Source organism: Gracilinanus agilis, chromosome 1, assembly GCF_016433145.1.
Source record: "Gracilinanus agilis isolate LMUSP501 chromosome 1, AgileGrace, whole genome shotgun sequence".
Lineage (NCBI taxonomy): Eukaryota > Metazoa > Chordata > Mammalia > Didelphimorphia > Didelphidae > Gracilinanus > Gracilinanus agilis.
This window is the reverse complement of record NC_058130.1, coordinates 775,552,453-775,577,008: the sequence shown is the minus strand read 5'-3', so window position 1 is coordinate 775,577,008 and position 24,556 is coordinate 775,552,453. Positions and strand designations below refer to the sequence as shown.

Sequence of the window (24,556 nt, the reverse complement as noted above, 5' to 3'; positions counted from 1 at the left end):
AACTCTATACACAGAGACTGACATTCTGTGGTAAAATCGAATGTAATGGACCTCTGAACCAGCAGCAATGCAATGACCCAGGACAATTCTGAGGGATTTATGGTAAAGATGCTACCCACATTCAGAGGAGGGACTGCAGGAGAGGAAACATATAGGAAAAACAACTGCATGAACGCATGGGTCGGTGTAGACTCGAAACTACCACACCAATGCAACTACCAACAATTTGGAAATTGGTCTTGATCAAGGACACATGACAAAACTAGTGGAAATGCGCATGGGTAGGGGGGGTGCGGGGGGGGGGGGGTTGAAGGGGAAAGGAGGAGCATGAATCATGTAACCATGTTAAAAATGAATATTAATAAATGTAAAAAAAAAATAAAAAATAAAAAAATAAAAAAATAAATGCAGAGCAACTCCTTTTGTAGTGGCAAAGTACTAGAAGCCGAAGGGATGCTCATCAATTGGGGAATAGCTGAACAAACTGTGATATATGATTATAATGGAACAAGAGAGTTCCATAAGAAGTGATGAAGATGATCACAACTAGGAGAACATCGTACAGCAATAATGTCCAATGACCAACTGTGAATGACTTAACTATTTATCAGTAATGCAAGCAGGACAACTCCAAGGGACACATAACAGAAAAAGGCTATATTTTGCTAGAGTAGGAACTGACAGAATCTGCCTGCAGACTGAAGCATGCCTTTCTTCACTTTATTTCCTCTATGAATCTTTCTCTCATGTAAGAGAGAAGAACAATAGCTAGATAGCAGAGTGGATAGAACACCAGACCTGGAGTCAGGAAGACCTAAGTTCAAGTCCCACTGTGAACATTTACTAGTTGTGTGACCCTGGGCAAATCAGTTAACCCTGTTGGCCTCAGTTTCCACATCTGTAAAATGAGTTAGAAATGGCAAACCTCTCCAGTATCTTTGCCAAGAAAACCCCAAATGGGATCAACAAAGAATAAGACAGGACTAAAATGACAGGACAACATTAAAGAAACAATCCCCCCCTAACCAAATGTTAACATTCTTCTGTCCAACTTCCATGTGATAAGCTTCTCCAAACTTAGATGGACTGATTGTTTCTTCAACTAACCAAGGACTCTGCTGCTCAAGCTTTAATGAACTCAGGCCTACCTCTAGGCCATTAAGAAAAATCCAAGGACTTCAGTATAATCTGCCAATTCCATAAAAAACAAATTTATTAAGAAGACAGGATTAGGAATTAAGAATCCAGATAGCCAATTCTGCTTTAACTGTGGGATAGACTATATTTCCACTTGAACTCCTGAAGAAGAATAATAAAAGCTAACATTTACATAGTGCTTACTATGTGCCAAGCACTGTGCAATTATTATCTCATTTGATCCTTACAACAACTCTGGGAGGTAGGTGATAGTATTAACACAGTCAGAACCAAAGATACTACACTATGAAAGAATCCAGGAGCTGGAAAGACCCTCAGAAGTCATCTTAGTCCAGCTGCTTTGTTTGAAATCATCCAGCCCAGAAAGAAGTATAGCCGAAAGCTATCAATTCCTAAGTGTTTCTTGAGTGTGTCTAGGATAGGAGGTATGAAGGGCATTCAAGATACCCCAACTCTGCAAAAAGAAATAAGTCTACTCTCAAGCTCACGTCCTAGTAGAGAAGACAGCTTGTATTACTATATATCTAACTGTCTACAGAATAAACACTAAATAAGGAGGGAGAGAGGAAAGGCCATTGGCAGATGAGGGAATCAGGTGTAAAAGTGAAATTTGGGAGATGTCATCTTTAAGTATATATATGTATTTTCTATGGACATTATCAAACTACATTTCCCGTGGTCCAACGGGTTTCCGGTTCCGGTTCTTTGGGTGTGGGGACACCTACATCTCCACGCAGGGAAGAGTTTATAATCTCCTGGGTTGGGGGGAGTGGTCTCTTGGCCAGCAGACTGAGGAAGAGGTAATAATGACTGGAGCGGCAATTTTGAATTCTTACAAGAGCGTGGTCTAATGACTTTATCTATCAGCATGGCTTTAATTAAATTACTAATTTCTAAAAAAAAAAAAAAAAAAAAAAGGTGTGTTTAAGATTTACCTCAGGGGGATATCTGTTAAGTTTTTTAAAATTCGATAATGTCAAAATATATGTATATTTAACTCTTTTAGGAGTAATTTCATGGGGAATTGTATAAATCTTAGAAGAAAAAGTATGTTTTGTAATCTATAATGTAAAGTTTAAATTCTTTTGAGAATAAATTCAGGATAAGGATCTTGCCATCTCCCCAGAATCCAGACGATGAACCTGTTTTGGTGAAGACACATGAAGATGTCTGAAAAGCCTTCACTGTACCATGAAGACCAAATTTTGAACTTTGGGGTGCATTTGATTGAACTATGGGGAGTTGAAATTGAATTGTATATATTGTTTCAATTGTACACTGTTATACCAATAGGGGACTGCCCCCAAATTGGTTTTTTGTCAATGCGGCTAATTTTAACCATTTGTTCATCTATTTCTTTTATCCCCAAATTCCTGAAAATTTTAGAAGTTGTCTGTTTTTACCAGTCCAGCGAAGAAAAAGGACTAACCTTTTTTTTGCCGGACCTCACGGGGAATTGTAAAAGTGAAATTTGGGAGATGTCATCTTTAAGTATATATATGTATTTTCTATGGACATTATCAAACTACATTTCCCGTGGTCCAATGGGTTTCCGGTTCCGGTTCTTTGGGCGTGGGGACACCTACGTCTCCACGCAGGGAAGAGTTTATAATCTCCTGGGTTAGGGGGGAGTGGTCACTTGGCCAGCAGACTGAGGAAGAGGTAATAATGACTGGAGCGGCAATTTTGAATTCTTACAAGAGCGTGGTCTAATGACTTTATCTATCAGCATGGCTTTAATTAAATTACTAATTTCTATATTTATAGCAGCCTTTATCATTTTTCATCATTATACAGGAAAGGCCCAAGGAAATGGTGATACTCAAACTGAGCCTTGAAGAAGGGAGGAATTCTATGTGACAGCATTGAGGAATAGATGAACTCCAGGTATGGGGAAGGAGTGGAGTCACGACCTGGAGAACCATCTGTGAATGACAGCAAAAAAAGATCCATGTGGCTAGAATGCAAGTATTGGAAGGGGAGTCATATTTAACGAGGCTGGAAAAAGAGGCAGGAGTTAGGCTGTGAATAACTTCAAAAGCAAAACAGAGGAATTTCTATTTATCCTCCAAAATATGGAGCAATTGGGTTTTATTTTATTTAGGCAATTAGGCAGTGGAGTAGATAAAGTTCTGGACCCAGAGTCAGAAAGACTTGAGTTCAAATTCAACTTCGGATACTAGCTACGTGACCCTGGGCAAGATACGTAACCCCATTTACTTCTGTTTCCTCATAAGTAAAATGGAGTTATAATAACAGACCCTATCTCCTAGGATTGATGTGAAGATAAAATGAGTTAATAGCCACCAAGTGCTCTGTAGACTTTTAAGCAGTATATAAATGCGATCAAGTAGCATCTCAGCTATCATTGTTCTAGAGAAGTGACACTGTCAGATCTTGGAGTAATACAAATCACTTTGCCAGGGAGAGGTTTGAAGTAGAGAGTAATGAGGGGACTACTGCAATAATCTACAGGAGAGGGGCTGAGGAGGAAGCCACACAGAGAGAAAAGCAGCCCTGGCAAGATCTGGAAGCTTGCTGGGGTACATGGGATAAAGGGAATTAAGGAGTCAAGGTTGGTGCTAAAGTGATGAAGCCAGGAGCCTAGAAGGAGGTGGTACCTTCAATACGAATTGGGAAATGTCTGAGGAGGACTGAGTTCAGATTTGGACATACAGAGGTCTAGCTATCTCTGGGACATCTAATTAGAAATGTCCAATATGCAATTGGTGATGTTAGACTGAATCTGAGGGAAGATCACTAGTTAAGCCCATGGGAGCTGATGAGGCAACAACTGAGAAAGAGTAAAGAGGGAGAAGAGAAGAGGACCCAAGACAAAACCTTGGAGAATCTGTAGGGATAGCAGGTGGGATCCAGCAGATGAGGGTGACTGAGAGGTGATGGATCCAAGAAGCACAATGAAGGAGCCATCCACATATGAGGAAATGGTTTGGTTGGGTTTTCTAAGCTATGTATAGATTATAATTGTCTGGTTGTTTGCTGTCCTTGTCTTGACACGAGCATAAATTAGACATTAGAGGCAGAGTTGTACAAAGCCATCTGCCTCACTCTCTCTTCCAGAGTCATCCACTTCCAGTGGTAAGACAAAAGTCAGGATGACCTCAGCATCTTCCATGTCTGATAAAGCTCTCAGCAGTCCACGGTACCTGCTTTAGCTGCTTTCGTGGGCACTGGAACAGATTGTTCTCATCCATCTCTTCTGCCCAGGGAAATCTTCACATGCCTGAGGTAGACAGCCCTCTAACTCACCAACAGGTTTGAGGTCTCTCAGTTACCACTCCAGCTGCTTTAGCCTGCCTGCTGAGACACTTTGACTGGGGTGTAGCAGCTGGCTGTGCTACAGCTTCTTGGAGTCACGGGTGAGAGCTGAGTGGCAAGTGGACCCCAAAGGAAGAAAGTAGTCTTGGAATGAGCTCAGCAGCCCTCCGTGCAGAACTACTAGTCTTCTTTATAATGTTATAAGGGTTCGGGTTGTCTTTTTACTTGTGAGACAGGTAAGAGAGACAAACTACATGTCTGTTAACTGAAAAAAAAAAAAAAACAACAAAAAACTACACACACACAAATCCATACACATGGAGTGAGAGGGAGAGAAGACTGGAATTCAAACCTAAATCTTGCAACTTCAAAGTCCTGAGTGCACAGGACCACACAATGGTCAAAATGCCAAGTAAGTATCTTTCTGGCCTTTGCTGTGCAAAAGTCATCCGTGGCTCCCACAATCTAGATCCAGCCTCCCTCTGGGCTTATCACTCCCTACTCCCCTACACACGTCCAATGGAAACACTGTTGTGGCTGATCCATCAATATGCTTCCCTGTCCTTGCTCCCCACTGACTTCAACAGCCTCTCCAGAACTATTTTCTTCCCCTTGATCAGAGCTGTGTCTTAGAAACAGCTTTGTCAAAATGAAGGAGACGGCAAAGTCTAAGATGCTTCAGAGGCTAGAGAGCAAGGCTAAAAAGAGGGAGAAAAGGAGAGGAGGGAGTTGAAGCAGGGTATGGGATGAATCTGGCATAAGGGCAGCCTTGTAATGCAGTTGAAAGCATGGGGTTGAGGGCAGCCAGGTGGCTCAGTGGATAGAGAGCCAGGCCTATAGATAGGAAGTTCTGGTTTCAAGTCTGACCTCAGACACTTCCTAGCTGGGTGACCCAGGGCAAGTCACCTAACCTCAAATGCCTAGCCCTTACCGCTCTTCTGCTTTGGAAAGGATACTGAGTGTTGATTCTAAAACAGAAGGTCTTTCTTTTCTTTTCTTTTTTCTTTTCTTTCTCTCTCTCTCTCTCTCTCTCTCTCTCTCTCTCTCTCTCTCTTTCTTGTAGGAGCAGGTCTGGACTGAAGTATATGCGAGTGGTGATGGCTACAGATGTAGGAGTGTCTACTCACCACCCCCCCCCCACTCCAAATTAGGTAACAGCTGCAGTTCAAAGGGCAGGAGTGAAGGAGCTTCTAGGACTAAGTCTCATGAGGAAAGATGCCACCATCCAAGTTTCTGCTCCTCCAGAGACAGAGGAACATTGCAGACCAGTCAAATATCCATGGAATGGATTAATGAGCACACAAGTTTGGGGGGGTGGCAATAATCAAGGCCAGAAGAAAGGAAAGGAAAAGAGACAAGCTACAGAGTAGACAAGGACAAAGTGGGTAGATGGAAGAATAAGGAAAATTCAAGAGAGAAGAGCTTCCAGAAGTCACTACAATAGTACTGAACCTTATGGACAACTGCTGACTTCACCTCGCCATCCCTGATCTGTTTCAGCATATGTTAGGCCAAGGCAAAATGTGTGGGAAAAAGTTGTTTTACCCCAAAATACATGGCCTGACTTTGGTCAGATGAGGCTACAGCTCAAGTTTATTTTTGGTGTTTATAAGGAACAATTCTGTAAATAGATTCAAACAGAAGAAAAGGCTATCACACCATCTGATAATCTTTCATCAATTAGGAAAGTCCGTCTAAGGCTTAAGAAACTGATGTTAGTTGTGTATCAAGAGACACAGTAGAGCACTGAGCTCTGGAGGTACAGTCCTGAGTTCAAATCTCACTTCTAGTATTTACCATGCTCCTTTTAAACCTTAAAGTGCCACATAAATGTGAGAAATTGCTATTGATATACTTGCTGAATAACCACAGTGAAGAAGATGCTGCTAAGGGCAAGGGCAAGGGCAAGGGCAAGCTTCCACATGGGGCACAGTAGGGCCAAAGGGGCCAGAGGTACAACTACACTTGTTCCAGGTCCATTCAGGCCAGCCTGAGTCTTGTGCTTCAGGGTTTTTAAAGAGGGAGAGGGAAAGCAGGAGGAACAGCTAGAAATATCCTCAACACACACAATCTGTGAACTGGGGTCTTCCCCTATTACTACTGAAATAAAGGCAGGGGTGGAAAACAGAGTGGAACTAAACCTTGGGACCTCACACTGCATATTCAGGATTACCAATGGTTCTCTCACCAGCTGTGAGAATTTCAAGGGTGTTGTTACTGGAGCCATGAAGCCGAGAACCATAGCGCTTTTGAATCGAGCTCCTGTCTCTACTCTGAAGAGTTTGGAACAGACAACACATACAAGCCTTTTTTCCAACAGCCTAGCTAATAAGCACAACCTCCCCACCATCATGCCTGGGCCTTAGAAAGGCACTCAGACATACAGTCAAGTGAACAAGAGGGGGGCAATCGCTCTGTAAGAGAACTGATACAGGCACTAAAAACATTCCAAGCCTCAAACTTGACCTCTAAGGATCCTTCTCTACTCTAGGCCTGGACCACACACAGTTCTAAAAATGCAGCTCTCACCAGACTGAGATTAGACAGTCAATTGACCTGCATTCACTAAGTACTTACTATGTGCTAGCCACTGCAAAACCCTTAGAAAAGCAGAAACATTCAGCGCCCTCAAGGAGGTCACACATTGTGGGGAGGGAGAATGGGGAGATTTGGAAGAGAGACCTGAGAACTTGGCATATTCAAGACTCACAGGGAAAGGGAAAAGAACTGGGGACATTAGTCAACGGCCTGGGAGAGGCCTCCTGAAGAAGGGGGGAATGAAGCCAAATCTTGAAGAAAGCCAGGATGGGGAAGGAAAGAGAGAGAGCATCCCATCCCTGAGGGAGAACCTGCATAGGAGGAGGCCATCATTCCTCAAGCTTTTCCACCTATACCCTTTTGGGGCAACTCTAGCTGGCATATAGCTGTTCCTTGGTGGTGGAAGTCCCAAATCTCAGGATTTCCACTAATTATCCAGCATGCCCAGTAAGTACTCATCATGTGCTCCATAATTCCACTTACCAGTTGTATGACTGACTGTGGGCAAGTCACTCCCTCCACTGGGCCCCATATATCTTATGAACAAAATCGGGATAATAATCCTAAGTGATTGCTGCAGAGAAAGAGCTTTGCATCCCTTTCCTGTGAGAGATGTGAACTGCATTATCACCCACTGTCCATGGAGGTAGCAGTAAGAGTCAGAACTCAAACCCACGCCAATCTATCTCTAGATCTGGATGGGCAGACAGTCCATGAACTTGGATAGGGACAATGACACCTTTATTTTCACTAGCATACAACAGAAATGTAGCATAGCCTTCCTTTCTTTCCAGGCTACACTCTGGCATGCCCATCTTTCCCTACAAGGTATATCATAGAAACTTCTTCTCCTTCTCCCCCTGGAAGCACTTCCTATGGCTTCTTCCTCTGACTGACTTACTAGCTGGTCTAGTCACCTCATCTCTGAGTATTATGGCAGCACATAATACTCACAGGGTTGTGACAGAGGATCGAATGAAGTAACATTTGTAAAGTTCTTAGCATAGTACCTGGCATCTAGGCAGTGCTACATAAATGTTTCTTTCCTTCCCTTTTGCCTCAGTGATTAAAATCCCCAAGAATTGGGAAAGACTTAACCAAGACTAGCACAAGACAATGCATTACAGAGAACTTGATTTAGAAGCAAAACAAAAACAAACCCTTCTTGTTTGTTGGCTCAATGACCTCAGACTCTCGAAGACTGGAAGTTTCTTGAGACCAGGCAGGGTTGGTATTTTAGCATAGTGCGTCCAGCACGGTAGGTATTTAATCACTGTTTTTTAGAAGCAGATTAAATAATAACCTATATTCTAAAATCTTACCATCTTTGGACATATGCCTCAGCTGCCCATTCAATCCTCTGAGCTTCCCAAGTAGCTAACGGAGTGGAAGGACTACTAATTCTGCAGTCACAAAATAGTTCTCACAGGGCACAAATACAATAGATTTTCCTCTTTCTCCCTGTTGTAAGATTTAAAATTAGATTTGACTCAATATGAAAGTTATATAAGTGAGGTTGTAGATGCCGTTTATAAAATATTAGCCCTTAAGTCAAAAATGACTGTTAGTAGCTTTATTTACAACAAGGAAGAGCTATTGAAAGTGGGAAATGTAGGAAGGAGACAGAGCCTTGTCTAGCCTACCCCCTAAGTGCTGCTCCAGTGAAGTCTGGCTCAGCCCCCAGAAGGGGCTTCCCCAAGTCCCGATCTCCCTGTGGATTTCCGGGTAGCCCTCAGCCAGAAGTCCTGGTGGTGTCTTGAGTCAGAGTTTCACCAATGCAAAATGACTCCAAGAAAAAGTGTCTCTTCAGCTCTACTCACCAAGGCAAAATCCAAGGGAAGAGTCTCTCCAAAAGCCAAAGAAGGAATGGTCTCCAAGGAACCAGTCTCTCCAAAAACTAAGAAAGGAAAGAGCCCAGACCATGTCTATCTCTTCTTTTATATCCCCTTTTCTTTGTTATTTCCCATCTCTCTCCTTCTTCACAGAAATCAATTGCAATCTTTCAATTTACCTAGCACTGCCCAGGGCTGGGCAGTGTGCCCTTTGGAGGTGAGAGTTTTCTCTAGTAAGTGACTTGTGAATTCTCTTACTTAAGTGTTAAGTTGGGGTGTTTTGAGTTCTTGATTGATTAAATCAAAATAGACAAAGGGAATAAAGAATTCCCTTTCACAATGCAGTGTCACTTTTATGTGTTCTGACCCATCACTTCCTTAAAGGCCAAAGGGAAGGGCAGCTAAGTGACATTTTCTGATGTCAAATATTACAACTATTAAAGGAAATTCTTTTTACAGGCTTAGACTCATGATCAGTGTTGCAAGTAGTGTTAGAGATCATCTGGTCCAAACTAATCTCTTTATAGGCAGGAAATTAAGGGTGAAACAGGTTAAATCATTTGTCCCAAATCCTAGTTGGGACTGTTCAACACAATGATAATCTCATTTGTCCAAATGAATGGTCTCTTCTCAGTCTTTATCCATCTTGACCTCTCTGCAGCCTTTGATACTATCAATCATCCTCTTCTCCTGGATTCTCTCTTCTCTTTAGGTTTAGGTTTCCAGGACATTTCTGTCTCCTAGTTATTCTCCTACCTGCTTAACTGCCTTTCTCAGTCTCCCTTGCTGGCTGCTCTCCATCTTGATAGCCCTGCGTGGCTTGAGGAACTCTGACCTGGACCTTCTATAATATACTACTACTTCATTTGGTGACACACTAGGTCATAAAATAAGAGAACTATTGGATACTATAATGTGGAATTAAGAGAAAGTTCTTTAAGAGGTAGATTTCAGGCTGGGCTTTAAGAGGTATGAGGACTGGCTCTCAGTTCTTCTCACAAGTTCAATGCCAGGATCCTCTGCTGCAGTCTCATTCCTAAGACAAGACAGTAAAGGTCGGAGTCAACAGATTTGGTCATATTGGATGGCTGGTGACCAGAGCAGCATTCAATGAAATGGAGTAAATGTTGTGGCCATCGATGATCCTTCATTGACCTCAACTACATGGTTTACATGTTCTAATATGATTCCACCCATGGCAAGTTCAAGGGCACTGTAAAGGCAGAGAATGGAAAGCTGGTGACCAATGGAAAAGCCATTACCATCTTCTAGGAATGGAATCCTACCAATATTAAATGGGGAGATGCTGGACCCAAGTATGTTGTGGAGTCCACTGGCGTCTTTACCACCATGGAAAAGGCCAGGGCTTACTTGAATGGTGGAGCCAAGCAAGTCATTATCTCTGCCCCTTCTGCTGATGACCCAGTGTTTGTGATGGGAGTGAACCATGAGAAATATAATAATTCCCTCAAAATTGTCAGTAATGCCGCCTGCACTACTAACTGCTTGCCCCCCTTGGCCAAGATCATTCGTGACAACTTCGGCATTGTGGAAGGGTTCATGACCACAGTCTATCCCATTACTGTTGTCCAGAAGAAAGTAGATGGCCACTCTGGCAAGCTGTGCCATGATGGGCATGGTTGTCCAGAACACCACCCCTGCTTCCACTGGTGCTGCTAAGGGCACAGCAAGGTCTTACCTGAGCTAATGGAAACTCATGGGTATGGCCTTCCATGTTCCTACTCCCAATGTGTCTGTGGTGAATCTGACTTGCCACCTAGAAAAAGCTGCCAAGTATGGTGAACTAAACATCAGAGGGACCCTTGAAAGGCATCTTGGGCTACACAGAGGACCAGGTTGTATCCTATGACTTTAACAGTGACACCTACTCTTCTACCTTTGATGCTGGTACTAGCATTGCCCTCAATGACCATTCTGTCAAGTTCATTTCTTGATATGACAAAGAGTACAGTTATAGCCACCATGTAGTAGACCTCGTGGACTACATGGCCTCAAAGGAGTAAAGTAGAAAGCCATGGATCTTCATCTTCAGGCAAAAAAAAATCCTAGGTCCTATTCATATCCCTGCCTGAAACGTGTGTGTGTGTGTGTGTGTGTGTGTGTGTGTGTGTGTGTGTGTGTGTAATGTGAGGACTAAGGACCAGAGGAAAAGATGACAATATGAAGTTCTTCTTAGTATCACCATTTGTGTGACTTCTTCAGCATTAATAAATGACTATGAACTAAGGAGGTTTAGATTAAGATAAAATTTGGAACAGATGGCCAGGGAAGCAGCACACAAGGAAAAGTAAATACCTGTCTTTAGATATAAACAGAAAAATGAAGTGATCAATGAGCAAAAATGAAAGCACAGAAAAATACAACTGGCTGGAGCTGAAGAATATTAAGAGGAAAAAAGTTCCTATAAAATGAAGCTAAGATTGGTTCCAACTCCATTAGATTTTATTTTAAGAAAAGCACTTTCCCAGCTCTATAGTAGGTATGGCTAAGGGAGAGAGTATGCCTATAGGATAGCACCCTGGAGAGCAAATGGATGGAGGTCAAATATGGCACATAGCAGCCTGATTCTTCATGAAGCTTCAAGTAAAATGACTTGTCCAAGACAGTAAACAGCAGGGTTAGGTTGGAACAAAGCGCTTCTGCTCCTTCTAGTCTACCAGAAGGCATCTCTTCTGCCATAGCCCAAAGATGAGTTAACGCTAAATATCTGGGAGCTATGAAGGACAACAGAGAAGTAGGCATGGCAACAGGAGAAACCCCTTGAATGGAGAAGGGTTAGACAAAATGTATACACACCTTGAAATATGGGAAGAATTCTGCCTCCCTCCCTCTCACTCTCTCTCTTAGTCTATCTGTCTCTTCCCCCCTCCCTTCCTCTCTCTCTCCCTTTGTATGTCTGTGTCTCTCTCTTCCTCCTCCTCTCTCTCTCCCTGTGTCTCTCTGTCTCTCTCTATCCCCTTCTCCCTCCCTCCCTCTCTCTCTCCCTCTGTCTGTCTCTGTCTCTCTCTTTTCCCCTCACCCCACCCTCCACTCTCTGCTTCTCTCATTATAAAGAATGACTCTGGGAGAGGACATAGAGAGGGAAAATTCAGGTTATGTAAAAACAAGATAGCAATAAAAAGTTCTTAAAGCCAATTCCCACTGCATTAACTTGCCAAATCTAGAAGCACATTGTTTGGCTTCTGAACACTTGGGATAGTTAGTTATGTTTACTCTGAACCTAATGAGCACAACAATGAGAGGTCTTGCCACACTAACTTCCCTGACTTTCCAGAAGGATCACTAGACAGACAGAACACGTCTAGATTTTAACAAGGCAACTGAAAAAATCTATCAATCCATCAACATACAAGTAGTAAGTGGCACTGGGGATACAATGACAAAAGAGAAACCTTAGGTAAAATGGAAAGACATAAACTAGGTAAGTGATTTTTAGTAAATTCAAAACAAAGATGAGACCCAGAATGGCATCGAAGCAAACCAATCCAGCTAGAATCCAAAGCAGTGGTGCCTTAGATGTGTATTTAGTGGAATGCTATTATGCCATAAGCAAAAGTGAAAGAGATATCCTTGATAGTAGAAACTGAAACAGAGAGAGTAGAACTAGAAGAACAATAATATTCAAAGAAAAACAACCTTGAAGGCTTAAGCAATGACCAAATCATGCCTTCAAATGAATGCTGAAGCATCTGACTAGTCTCCTGACAGAGAAGTGATGGGCACAAGGTATAAAGCAACTAGGCAGTAAAGTGGATAGAGCTCTGGGCCTGCGGTTGGGAAGACCTGAAATTAAATTTGGTCTCAGACTTAATAGCTGTGTGATCCTGAGCAAGTCACTTCACCACTATCTGCCTCAGTTTCCTCAACTGTAAAATTGGGATGATAATAGTACCTACTTCCTGGAGTTGTTGTGATCAAAGGGAATGGAATAAGATAATCTTTGTAAAAATCTTAGCACACTGTCTGGCACATGGTAGGAGCTCAATAAATGTGTATTCCCTTCCCTAGGGTCACATATTGTTGAACTTGGCCACTATGTGGATTCTTTTTTTCTTGACTATGCTTATTTGTCCCAGAGTTCCTCCCTTCCCCTTTTGTTTCCTTCAGTTAATTGGGGGGTATGGCAATATTAATGCCTCCCCTCCCCTACTCTATTTTTAAAGTGTACAGAAGTTCCCCCTCTTTTTCTTTCTCTCTCTCAGAGCAGTAAGGGTTAGAAAACTGGGGCTAAGTGACTTACTCAGGGTTACACAGCTAGGAGGTGTTTGAAGTCAGATTTGGAAACAGGACTTTCCATCTCCAGGCCTGGCTCTCTATCCAAATGAGCCACCAAGTTGGCCTACAATTTTTTGAGCATGTAATATGAAATGAAAATCCATAGCTTTATCCAGAATCTTCTTTTTTATGTTATACATGTATGGAAATGCCATTTGTATGTGTTCAGAATTAATATATAATTTTAAAACTACACAGGAAGCTAATATTTCAGGGAGAAGAGAATTTCCTGGGAACTGTGGTCACCGTCTGCAAGGTTGTTGTGTAGACAGAGGAACAGGCCTTGTTTTGATTGTCTCAGAAGGCAGAACTGGGAGTGGCAGGGGAAGAGTTGGCAGGGGGCAGGTTTTTACTTGTTAGAAAGACACTTCCTAATAATCAGGACTATCAAATGCAGAATTGGCTGCCCCCTGGGGGGCTTCTCATGCTTGAAGGACTGAAAATGATAAATACCTATTTGTCAGGAGACAATAAGAAGGAAGTATGGGATAAACAATATGAACCTTCAGTTCCCATGTATCTTCAGGCTTGTTTCTTTGTGAAATAAAACTATTTCATTTTTATTGCAAAGATAAATTTGAACATAAGCATAAATCATTTGCTATTTACACAAAAGGTGCTCCAGTTTGGAAGATAAATATAACATGCCATTTTGCCTATGTACACAGTAAGATGAACACTTGAGGTCTCTGAAGATAACAGCCTCACCAGAAATTACTTTTTGTTGAGATACTAACGCATTGTTGTATGTATGTTGGTGTGAACTGATCCAACCATTCTGGAGGACAATTTGGAACTATGCCCAAAGGCTATAAAACTATACATACCCTTTGGTCCAGTAATATCACTACTACTAAGTCTGTATCCCAAAAGTGATCAAAAAAAGGGGGGGGGGAGGGGCAGCTGGGTAGCTCAGTGGAGTGAGAGTCAGGCCTGGAGACAGGAGGTCCTGGGTTCAAACCTGGCCTCAGCCACTTTCCAGCTGTATGACCCTGGGCAAGTCACTTGACCCCCATTGCCCACCCTTACCAATCTTCCACCTATGAGACAATACACCGAAGTACAAGGGTTAAAAAAAAAAGGGGGGGGGGAAGGACCTACTCGTACAAAAATATTTATAGCAGCTCTTCTTGTGGTGGCAAAGAATTGGAAATTGAGGGGATGGATGTCCTTCCATTGGGGAATGGCTGAACAAATTGTGGCATATGATGGGAATGGAATACTATTGTGCTATAAGGAATGATGAACAGGATGATTTCAGAAAGAGCTGGTAAGGCCTCCATGAATTGATGCAGAGTGAAATAAGCAGAACGAGGAGAACGTTGTACACAGCAACAGCAACATTGTGGAATGATCAACTGTGAAAGACAGCTACTGTCAGCAATACAATGACATGGGACAATTCTGAAGGACTTATGATGAAGAATGCTATCTACCTCCAGAGAAAGAACTGGTAGAGTCATATGGATGAAAAACAAAGCAGATTATTTTTCACTTTAGTTTATTTGTGCTTTTATTTCAAGGTTTTGAGTTTATATGAGTAATTCTCTTACAACAATGAATATGGAAATTTTTTGCACAATAATACATGTATAATCCTGGTCAAATTGCTTATCATCTCTAGGATGGGAAGGGAAGGGAGAAAGGGATACAGTCTGGATCATATAACTTCAAAAAACTTGGGGTGGAAAATTGTTATTACATATACTGGGAAAATAAAATACTTTTACCAAAAAAAAAAAAATTGTTTTGATGATGTTTGCTTCTCCATTCAAGCCTAGCCTTTCCCTCCAGGTAGTCTAAGGAGTTGCTTGAAGTGATGCCACAGAATCTCTAAGGAGGCAGGATAATGAGGCCATCGTATTAGGTGGCCCAAGGATGAAAGGGCCATTTGAAGTGGACCTAAGCGGGTGAAGGAGGAAAAGCCTGCAGAGTTTTGGAGACTGATTAGGCAAGCACGTAGGTAGGCGGTGATGGAGAATTTAAAAACTTCAAGTCATGCTCTCAATGGAAGCAAATAGGGCAAAGGAGATGCCACCAAACCCACCAAGGCCATGGCCTCCTTTTCCCAAGCAAGAGAGCTTAATGGCACCCTCTTTCCAGAAGAAACAAACTGACTTGTGTGTACCATCTCACCAGCCCCCATCAGGTTTTACATTTGTTTTTATTTTAATACAGACACAAACCACTGAGCCTGGAGACTTGAGTTCAAACTCACACTTACTAACTCTGCGACCCTGAACAAGTCACTTTTGCTTGCCTCAGTTTCCTCAACTATAAAATGAGGATGACAGCAGCACCTACCCCGCAGGGTTCTGAGACTCAAATGAGGTCCTATTTGTAAAGTACTTGCTAAGGATGACCTGCAGGCCAAGGGAAGTATCTGGAGAATCAGAAGCATGTGCCCCTGGTAGACAGCAAGCACACTGCGCAGAGCCTTAGTCCTTGGGGGATCCAACTAAAGATCCTTTCCACAGTCTGAAAGGGCAAACTTGAAACCTGGCCGGGGTGGGGGCTGGGGGGTGGGGTGCTTTTATCCAAGGTTACAATGTCTCTCCACACTACTGGAAGTTTAAAATAACTTCAAAGGGCCTGCACAATGTTAAGTGGGTTACTGTTACACCAGAGCCAAGCACTAAACTCAAAGGAGGAAGCGACATTTCACTCTGGAATATTATCTGTCGAAAAAGTCCTGGTGATTCAAAGGGGAGCTTCCTCCTCGGTCCCTTCCCTGGCCATCCTTCCTCCAGCCAGGACAGGCTTTGGGGCTCCCCAGGCCCCAGCAAGACTTCAAGGAGAGGGCTCAAGACCTCCTCTTTCTCCAAGGTGTGGCTCGGAGAGTTGTCTTGGAATTTATAGAAAGGGAAGGCCAGGGTGACTCCACCCACTGTCCTCTGAACTAGAAAGAGGATTCTTTCTCTTCCCAAAGAAACAAAGAAACTGAAAAGCTTTTCCTCTGATAACTTGCCTATTGTGTCATCCCCATCCCAGAACAGCATGATATCCAGTAAAAAGGAATCCAGGGTTCTGAATGAAAGGGCCTGGGTTCAAAGGGCAGCTCTACTGCTTCCCATCCATAGGACTAGGGGCAAATACACTGTCAGTGCCTCAGCTTCTCATCAGCCAAACGAGGGGTTCGGGTCAGATGATCCTTAATGACCTTTCATCCTGGGATCCTGAGAAGCCACCCCAAAGCCCAGGGGCAGAGAAGAACCTTGTTTTACTTTTCCTTGTAAGAAAGATTTCACTGTCAAGGTGTCAGGAATGCTCAGGTCCAAGATGTCAAAGCAGGGAACTTCAGAAGACCCCACTGGTACTTCTGTGCCAAATATATGGGTTTGCCAAGTCCTGGACTTCCGGGGGAAGTGTGTGGTGTGGTAGAAACAGCACTCAGCTTGGCCAGCAGGGTTTGGAACCAAAAGGTAATGGGAGATTCCAGTTACACCCTCGCTGTTTACTTCTAGGAGGAAATTTGCACCCAGCAAGGAGAGATATGTTGAAGGGTCTACATAAGCACAGTGCTAAGCTGGGATTCTAATGCAGGGTCTTGGACTCGCTGTCACTCAGCCAGAAAGCTGACTTGTGAATTCTGCCTGGAGCCTACATTTCCTAGCTGCCTAGACTGCAGCAGTCATGGCCTAAGGCTCAGTTTCCTTTCTCTGTAAAACAGGAATACTAGCCACACTATCCCCTTCACAGGGGTGCACACAGTAAAGTTAGGCACTATATGCCCATTAGAATACTGGGTATTGGTCTAAGCCAGTGATGGTGAACCTTTTAGAGACAGTGTGCTGGGCCCCATCCCCAACCCATGGGCCATGCCCCCCCAGAGACCATGCCGGGCCCCTCCCCATCACCATGTGCCAGGTGTGTCCCACCCCCCCTTTACCACATACAGGAGAGGGAGAAAGCGATCCCACTGGGCTGCTGAGCACCCACAGAAAGCGCTTTGCGTGCCATCTTTGGCACTTGTGCCATAGATTCACCATCACTGGTCTAAGCAGTAAATCTGTTATGCGACTTCCACTGACACTAGACATAGACAAACTCCACTGGATTCCTCCTTCCTTCCCAGATATGGGATTATGAATCGCGATCTCGTCTCTGGGCTCCACACATCTAGAACAGGCATAATCCTCTATTGAAGAAGGCAGCGGTCCTTGGGAAACAAGTGCCTCACATAGCTGAGGGCTCAAGACTGTAAAGGGGGAAAGGGAGGGCTTTATGGGTTCAATATATTAAAAGATGGCTGCCAGAGGATCGAACTATTATCAATCCTCAATTAAGAATAATCTCAAGTCAAAATTGACTTTTGTGGAAGTTTATTTACAATTAGGAAGGTTGAAGGTAGGGAAACAGAGAGAAACTCTGGCCCAGACCAGAGGTCTGGACCAGGTAAGAATTTAGAGGCCCCAGCAGAGGGGCACAGAAGTTAATTAAACAAGGCTTCTAGCCACAAGGCCTTTTACAATTAGAGAGGCAAGAGAGGCCTCCTTGAGAGTAGAGCCTCCAGAAATGCCAAGGGAAGAGAGAGTCGGTCTAATTTACTGACGTGACAATTCAAAGGGAATCAGTCAGAGGTCCCACCAGAGTCTCAGCATTCCAACACTTCTCTGTGAACCAGAAGAAGTCCTCACCAGATGCTCTCTTCCACCAAAGACCTCAGCTGACTGAGGATCTTCTTCTTTTAAAGGGGTCACTTATGCATCACTTCCTGTTCCTCCCTCCTAATCCAATCACAACATTCAATCATAATAGATGATTCTCATAGACCGCCTAGGGGGCAGTCAGTTGATTCTGATTCATTTCCCACTCTAGCACATGTGGGTTATGGACCTCCCAGAATTGGAAAGTGCTCTTACCTTTAGTGATTAAATCTAAAGTTTAGACTTAATCTAAGTATCACAGGACCAGGGCAAAGAACAGACCTCGCTGCCTAGGACCCAAGGCTGCCATGCAAAGTGACAGCTCAGCTGCAAAAGAGTCGGCTCTCATTTCAGAACAGGCATTTTGGGTTCTAAGCTGGCCATCTCAAATTACTAGGCATCAAGTTCCTTCACAGATTTCTGTCCCTTCTTTTTTCCTTCTTACCACCTCTGAGGTCAAGTATTAAAGACAGGGCATTGCCTGTACTACATAACTTACAGGGCCTGGGCCCACTCACAAGGATGTAGCCTTTCATGAACTGTCCTGGCCAGAAAACAAATTCACCTCCCTATGGTGCCTCTTGGTTAGGGAGGTACCTTAAAAGCAGAAACAGGCAGCAAGATGGTTTGTGGATAGAGAGCCTTAGAGACAGGAGATCCTGGGTTCAAATCTGGCCTCAGACACTTCCTAGTTATATGGCCCTGGGCAAGTCATTTAGCAACAAGTCACTTAACCTAGCCCTCACTGCTCTTCTGCCTTGGAACCCAAACTTAGTACCAATTCTAAGAGAAAAGGTACATTTTTAAGAAAAAAAAAAGAAAGAAAAAGAAAAGAAATAGTGTGTTGCTGGGTCATCATTTCGAGGCCTTCCCAAACTCACTGGAACTTGGCAGAGTTTTCATTACTTCAATAGCAAAATTTTCAAGTATCCAAGGTCAATCCAAACCAAGAGGAATAACATGGAGGGAGAACCATAGCAGATACTTAAGAAATGCTGGTCAAATGAATGGATGCAGTTGAATATGGCTCTTTTGGATAGCTAAAGGTGGTTCTTCCCATGTATATTTCCAATAATCTATCATTTATTGAAACTGGTCATGTTCCAACTTCTTCTTAATTTTTTTTTTTTAATTTTTTTAAACCCTTAACTTCTGTGTATTGGTTCCTAGGTGGAAGAGTGGTAAGGGTGGGCAATGGGGGTCAAGTGACTTGCCCAGGGTCACACAGGTGGGAAGTGTCTGAGGCCAAATTTGAACCCAGGACCTCCTGTCTCTAGGCCTGACTCTCAATCCACTGAGCTACCGAGCAGCCCCCATGTTCCAACTTCTCAGGGTCCCTTCCTTTAAAAACATCAACATCTCCCCCCCCAATCTAAATAAACAAACAAATGAATGAATGAATGGCTGAACAAATAAACAAACAAACAAATAAACAAATAAATAAATGAGTGAATTTAGAAAAATAGAAGCATCAGCATCTGGGGGCAGCTGGGTGTCTCAGTGGATGGAGAGCCAGGCCTAGAGACAGGGGTCTCAGGTTCAAATCTAGCCTCAGACACTTCCTAGCTGTGTGACCCTGGGCAAGTCACTTGACCCCCATTGCCTAGCCTTTACCACTCTTCTGCCTTGGAGCCAATACAGAGTATTGATTCTAAGACAGAAAGTAAGAGTTTAAAAAAAATCCACATCATCATGAAGGCTATCATAAAATCATGTGCCTAGAAGAAACAGACCTATTAAAAGTTGGAGGAATAGAAAGCTTAGAAATCAGAAGGGCATTTTTCTCTGACCAGGCCTATCATCTCTCTACCTAGCCCAAATTAAGAGGATATTTATGTGGCGATTTAAATTGGAAACTCCTGGATACTGGTGAAAAGAACTGCTAGCTTGCCAGTGAGGTAGTGGCAAAATTCAAAATTCTCTTCCCAAGAGAGATGAAAGGTGCATTCTGGAGGACCCGATTCCTTCAGAAGATGCAATCCAACAAGAAACTGAACACAATGAATAAAAGCCAGGCTGAGAAGTAACAGACAGTGGGAAGGAAGCCTTGGGCTCTGTACTCAAGATATACAGGAGAGGACGATTCATAAAGACATTAATTGCTCAGGGAGTTTCCAACTCAAATGAATGAACTCTGGAAGGGTCCCTTACAGACATGGGAAAATTATAAAGAAGCTGGGGGTGGGGTTAATCAATTGGTATTTGGGTTCTGGCCCCTGGTGGGATGCTGGAAAGTCACTGGGCTCCTCCAGGGTTCATTCTCATTCTTAAAATAAGGATGCCTGCCACCTGCCTACCTCGTGGGGATTTTGTGAGGATTAATGAGATAATGTCTGAAGTACTCTGGGCTCCTTGGAGACAGGGACAATATATTAGGTATTATTAACACAAGCAAGGGCAGTTCCCTGTCCATTCATCACCTCATTAAGTTACCTATTCCTTAAAACGGCCAACTGCAAGATGCTTCTGCATGGCCAACTCATGAGAGAACAGTGGAACCAGAAAAGGTCATGACCCAATAAGTCCTAGTTTAAGAAGCTGGCAGGAATAGAAAGGTCAGAAAGACTTCTTTTCCTGGGTCTTATTAGACATACCGCCTGGGCAACAAGGGCAGCTGACCAAAATCAATTCATGGCTATCCCCTTTTTAAATATTGTCTGAAGGAGTCAAGACTAATCTCTGAGTTGAAAGGGGCCCCCCTCAAAGGGCCTCAAAACATCTAGTTCCAAAGCAGACTGTCCCAAGAACCCCTTCTATAATATGTCCTACAAGTTGTCACCCAGACCTCACTGGGAAGGGCTCCAGTGACAGGCAGCCCACTACTTCCTAAAGCAGGCTGTGTTCCACTTGGAGTTTACTCTAATTCAATAGGGTTTCCTCACAGCAGGCCAGGTTTAACTTCCACCCCACAGTTACCAGTTCTGTCCTAAGGGGCCCAACATAATACACCTCATCAGTCTGGCAGAATGCCTTAAGTCAAGCACCACATCTTCATTTTAATTTTCTCTCCTCCAGACTAACCTAAACTCCACTTCTTCAACCAAGTCTTACTGAGGCCCGTCCCCATCTTGGCTTAGATTTGGAATCACAATGGCCACGATCTTTGGGGGAAGAAGGGTAAGCATGTATATCGTATCTACCCTGTGCCTGACACTGCACTAAAGTAAGAGCCTTACAAACTGACCAGATCTAATCCTCACAACAATCCTGGGAAGCAGATGCTATTATTGTCTCTATTTTGTAGTTAAGGAAAAAGAGGCAGGAGTTAAGTGACTTGCCCAGGATCACACAGCTAACAAGTATTTACGGTCACTCACTATTTGAACTTCAGTCTTCCTGACTCCACGAAGTGCTTCCTGGCTGCTACCTTTCATTTACATGGGGGAAAAAACCAACATAAAAATATAATTCTCATTTATAGAGTACATTATAATTTACAAGTCTGTCAAGCATGTATCTGAACAATACAATGCAATTAATAAAAATATGTGCTTTAAATCAACAAACCCCCAACCTGAATTCCACCAAAGCTTTAACATTCCAGGTCTTCTACAAGTCATCAGCTTTTAGAAGTCCTCAAATTGTTCAGAATTCTACTAGCAAGTCACAACCTAAAGCTGAGTTTCTCATCCATAAAATGGAGGTAATAAAATAAATAGCACTACCTATGTCATAAGGTTTTTATGAGAAAAGGACCACAGAAAATTGTGCTATTATCCTCTTATCCCTCAGAAGAGATCACTTTCTCTCCTGAGTCCCTGCCTTCTAACTGATTTTGCTGAGAATGAGTAGACTGGAAATGAAAAGGAGGGACTGGCCAAGATCAAATCATATACCTGATAAATGAGAATTGGTAAAGGTTTCCTAGGCAGGGTTGGGAATCACAGACCTGGAGGCCTCATTTCTGCCTCTCTGTGTGCCTTTTTTTCTCTAGAGTGACTCAAATGCTACCTTCTACCATGAAGTCTTTCCTGATCCCCTTTCACCAGCTCCTAGTGCCTTGCCTTCATAAATCATAGACTAGTTGTATCTACTTACACATGTTGCTCTCCCCCATTTTTAATCAATACATAAATCCATTTATACTGCAAATATATTTTAAACAATCAGTTTCCATGGGGAGGTTGGGAGGGGGGAAAGACAGCATTTGCTTTAAGGTTTAAGATCTTACTGCAATGAAAAACTTGTTTACTTTCTCCATTTAGAAAAGGAGCACACAATGTCAAAAGGCCTATACCACAAACCAATATTCCTGCAACATAGATCTTATCCATGCCGTGGCTCATCTTTCCAAGACTCTCTATTGCCTCAAGGATAAAATACAGAATCCTTGCCTGGCACTTCCCACTCTCCATCTCCCAGTCCCCACCAGTCTTGGCAGGCCCAGCTGACTGACTAGCTCTTCCACCACATGAGATTCTCTCCACTCTCTCTCTGACTGTCCAAACGGTCCTGCACAGCTAGAATATGTGCATGTAGCCTCTTACCAGACATCCTACACAAGGCTTTCCTGATACTCTCCTGGAAACACTTGGTATTTTTTTAATCAGCTAAAGGATGTGTCTCTTTCCCATTCATCCTGCCTCCTCACCCCACCCCAGATTATCCTCTGGGACTTTTACATAAAGGGCAGGAAGGCAATAAATGGTGGTCCCCATCCACCAGCTGTGTAAATTTGGGCAAGTCACTAAAAGCATGCTGAACCTCAATGAGCTCATCTATAAAATGGACATAGTGCTGTCATATAATGATACCTTCCTTCACAAAAGTTAACTGAAGTACCTTGTCGACTGTAAAGGCAAGCTATTATTATAAACCTGAAAAGCACTGTAGGAATGGGACTGGCTGTTATTGTCAAAAGACACTAGCTGAGAAATATGAAGACAAACATAAACAATGGAATGTTGGAGATGAAAGATGAAAAGATTTGAGACCATCTAGTTTGTGATCTGCCAGGTGAGACCTTAATAACAGAGACCCTATTTGCTTTCTGACAATCTCTGGCTGTGTGACTTTTTTTGGTGAGAGTTCCCATTCACTATAGTGCCAGAGAAATAGCTTTGGTTTAATCATGTAACTGCTCCAGGATCTTCATGTTTTAGCATCCTCTTACAATTATTTTACATTTCTTAACCAGATGCTTGCATGACTAACTTTTTTATATCTGATTTCAAAGTATACATGCCACATGTACAAAAAAAAGTTTAAGTTTAGTCAGATGCCAGAGAAATTTTCATAAAAAACTAGTATATTCCTTATTTATTTCTACTTATCAACCTGAGGACCCGTTTTGGGCAGGATATAAAACTGACCCTACACCAAGATAAATTCAGAATGGGTCAATGACTTAAATATAACGAAGGAAACTATAAGTGAATTAGGTGAACATAGCATTGTATACCTGTCAGACCTATGGGAAAGGAAAGAATTTAAGACCAAGCAAGAGACAGGGAAATATTACAAAATGTAAAATGAATAATTTTGCTTACATTAAAAGGGTTTTGTACAAACAAAACCAACGCAACCAAAATTAGAAGGGAAGCAACAAAGTGGGGAAAAATCTTGATAACAAAAACCTCTGACAAAGGTCTAATTTCTAAAATTTATAACTAAATCAATTGTACAAAAAAGAAAGCCATTCCCCAATTGATAAATGGGCAAGGGACATGAATAGGTAATTTTCAGATAAAGAATCAAAACTATCAATAAGCACATGAAAAGCGTTCTAAATTTTTTATAATTAGAGAAATGCAAATCAAAACAACTCTGAGGTACCACTTCACACCTAGCAGGTTGGCTAATATGACAGCAAAGGAAAATAATAAATGTTGGAGGGGATGTGGCAAAATTGGGATACTAAGGCATTGTTGGTGGAGTTGTGAATTGATCCAACCACTCTGGAAGGCAGTTTGGAATTATGCCCAAAGGGTTTTAAAAGACTACCTACCCTTTGATCCAGTCATACCACTGCTGGGTTTGTACCCCAAAGAGGTAATAGGAAAAAATACCTGTACAAGACTATTTATAGCTGCACTCTTTGTGGTGGAAAAAAAACTGGGAAATGAAGGGATGTCGATTGATTTGGAAATAGCTGAACAAATTGTGATATCTGATGATGATGATGATGGAATACTATTGTGCAAAAAGGAATAATAAACTGGAGGAGTTCCATGTGAACTGGAACGACCTCAGGAATGGATGCACAGTGAAAGAAGCAGAACCAGGGAGCACAATAGAATATAATGGACTTCTCTATTAGCAGCAATGCAATGACCCAGGACAATTCTAAGAGACTTATGAGAAAGAACGCTATCCACATCCAGAGAAAGAACTGTGGGAGTAGAAACCCAGAAGAAAAACATATAATTGATCACATGGTTTGATGGAGATATGATTGGGGATATAGACTCTAAAAGATCATTCTATTGCAAATATTAATAATGTGAAAATAGGTCTTTGATCAATGATACATATCAAACCCAGTGGAATTACTTGTTGGCTATGGGAGGGGGGTGGGAGGAAGGGAGGGAAATAATATGAATCATGTAACCATGAAAAAAATACTCTAATTTAATTAATTAAATTTAAAAAAGTAAAATTAAAAAAGTAAAGAATATAAAGCCAATAAGTTAAATTATGGTACATTAATGCCAAGTTACTAGACTATAACTAGGATAGACAATTATAAAATTATTAAATAATACAGAGCAAAAACAGGACACATACTAGCTAGAACCAAATAAAGGGAAAAGTGAATGAGAAAGAAAGGAAAAGAAGAATCCTGATAGGTCACTGGGATGACTGAAA

At 42.4% G+C, this 24,556-nt stretch overlaps 1 protein-coding gene and 1 pseudogene across 1 annotated transcript in view; one reads left to right on the top strand and one right to left on the bottom strand.

Annotated features, from left to right (window-relative positions):
• Positions 1-24,556, bottom strand: part of ZNRF3 (zinc and ring finger 3) — a 191,124-nt gene that overhangs the window by 77,451 nt on the left and 89,117 nt on the right. The window lies entirely within an intron of this gene.
• LOC123256924 lies at positions 7,416-10,831 on the top strand (annotated as a pseudogene).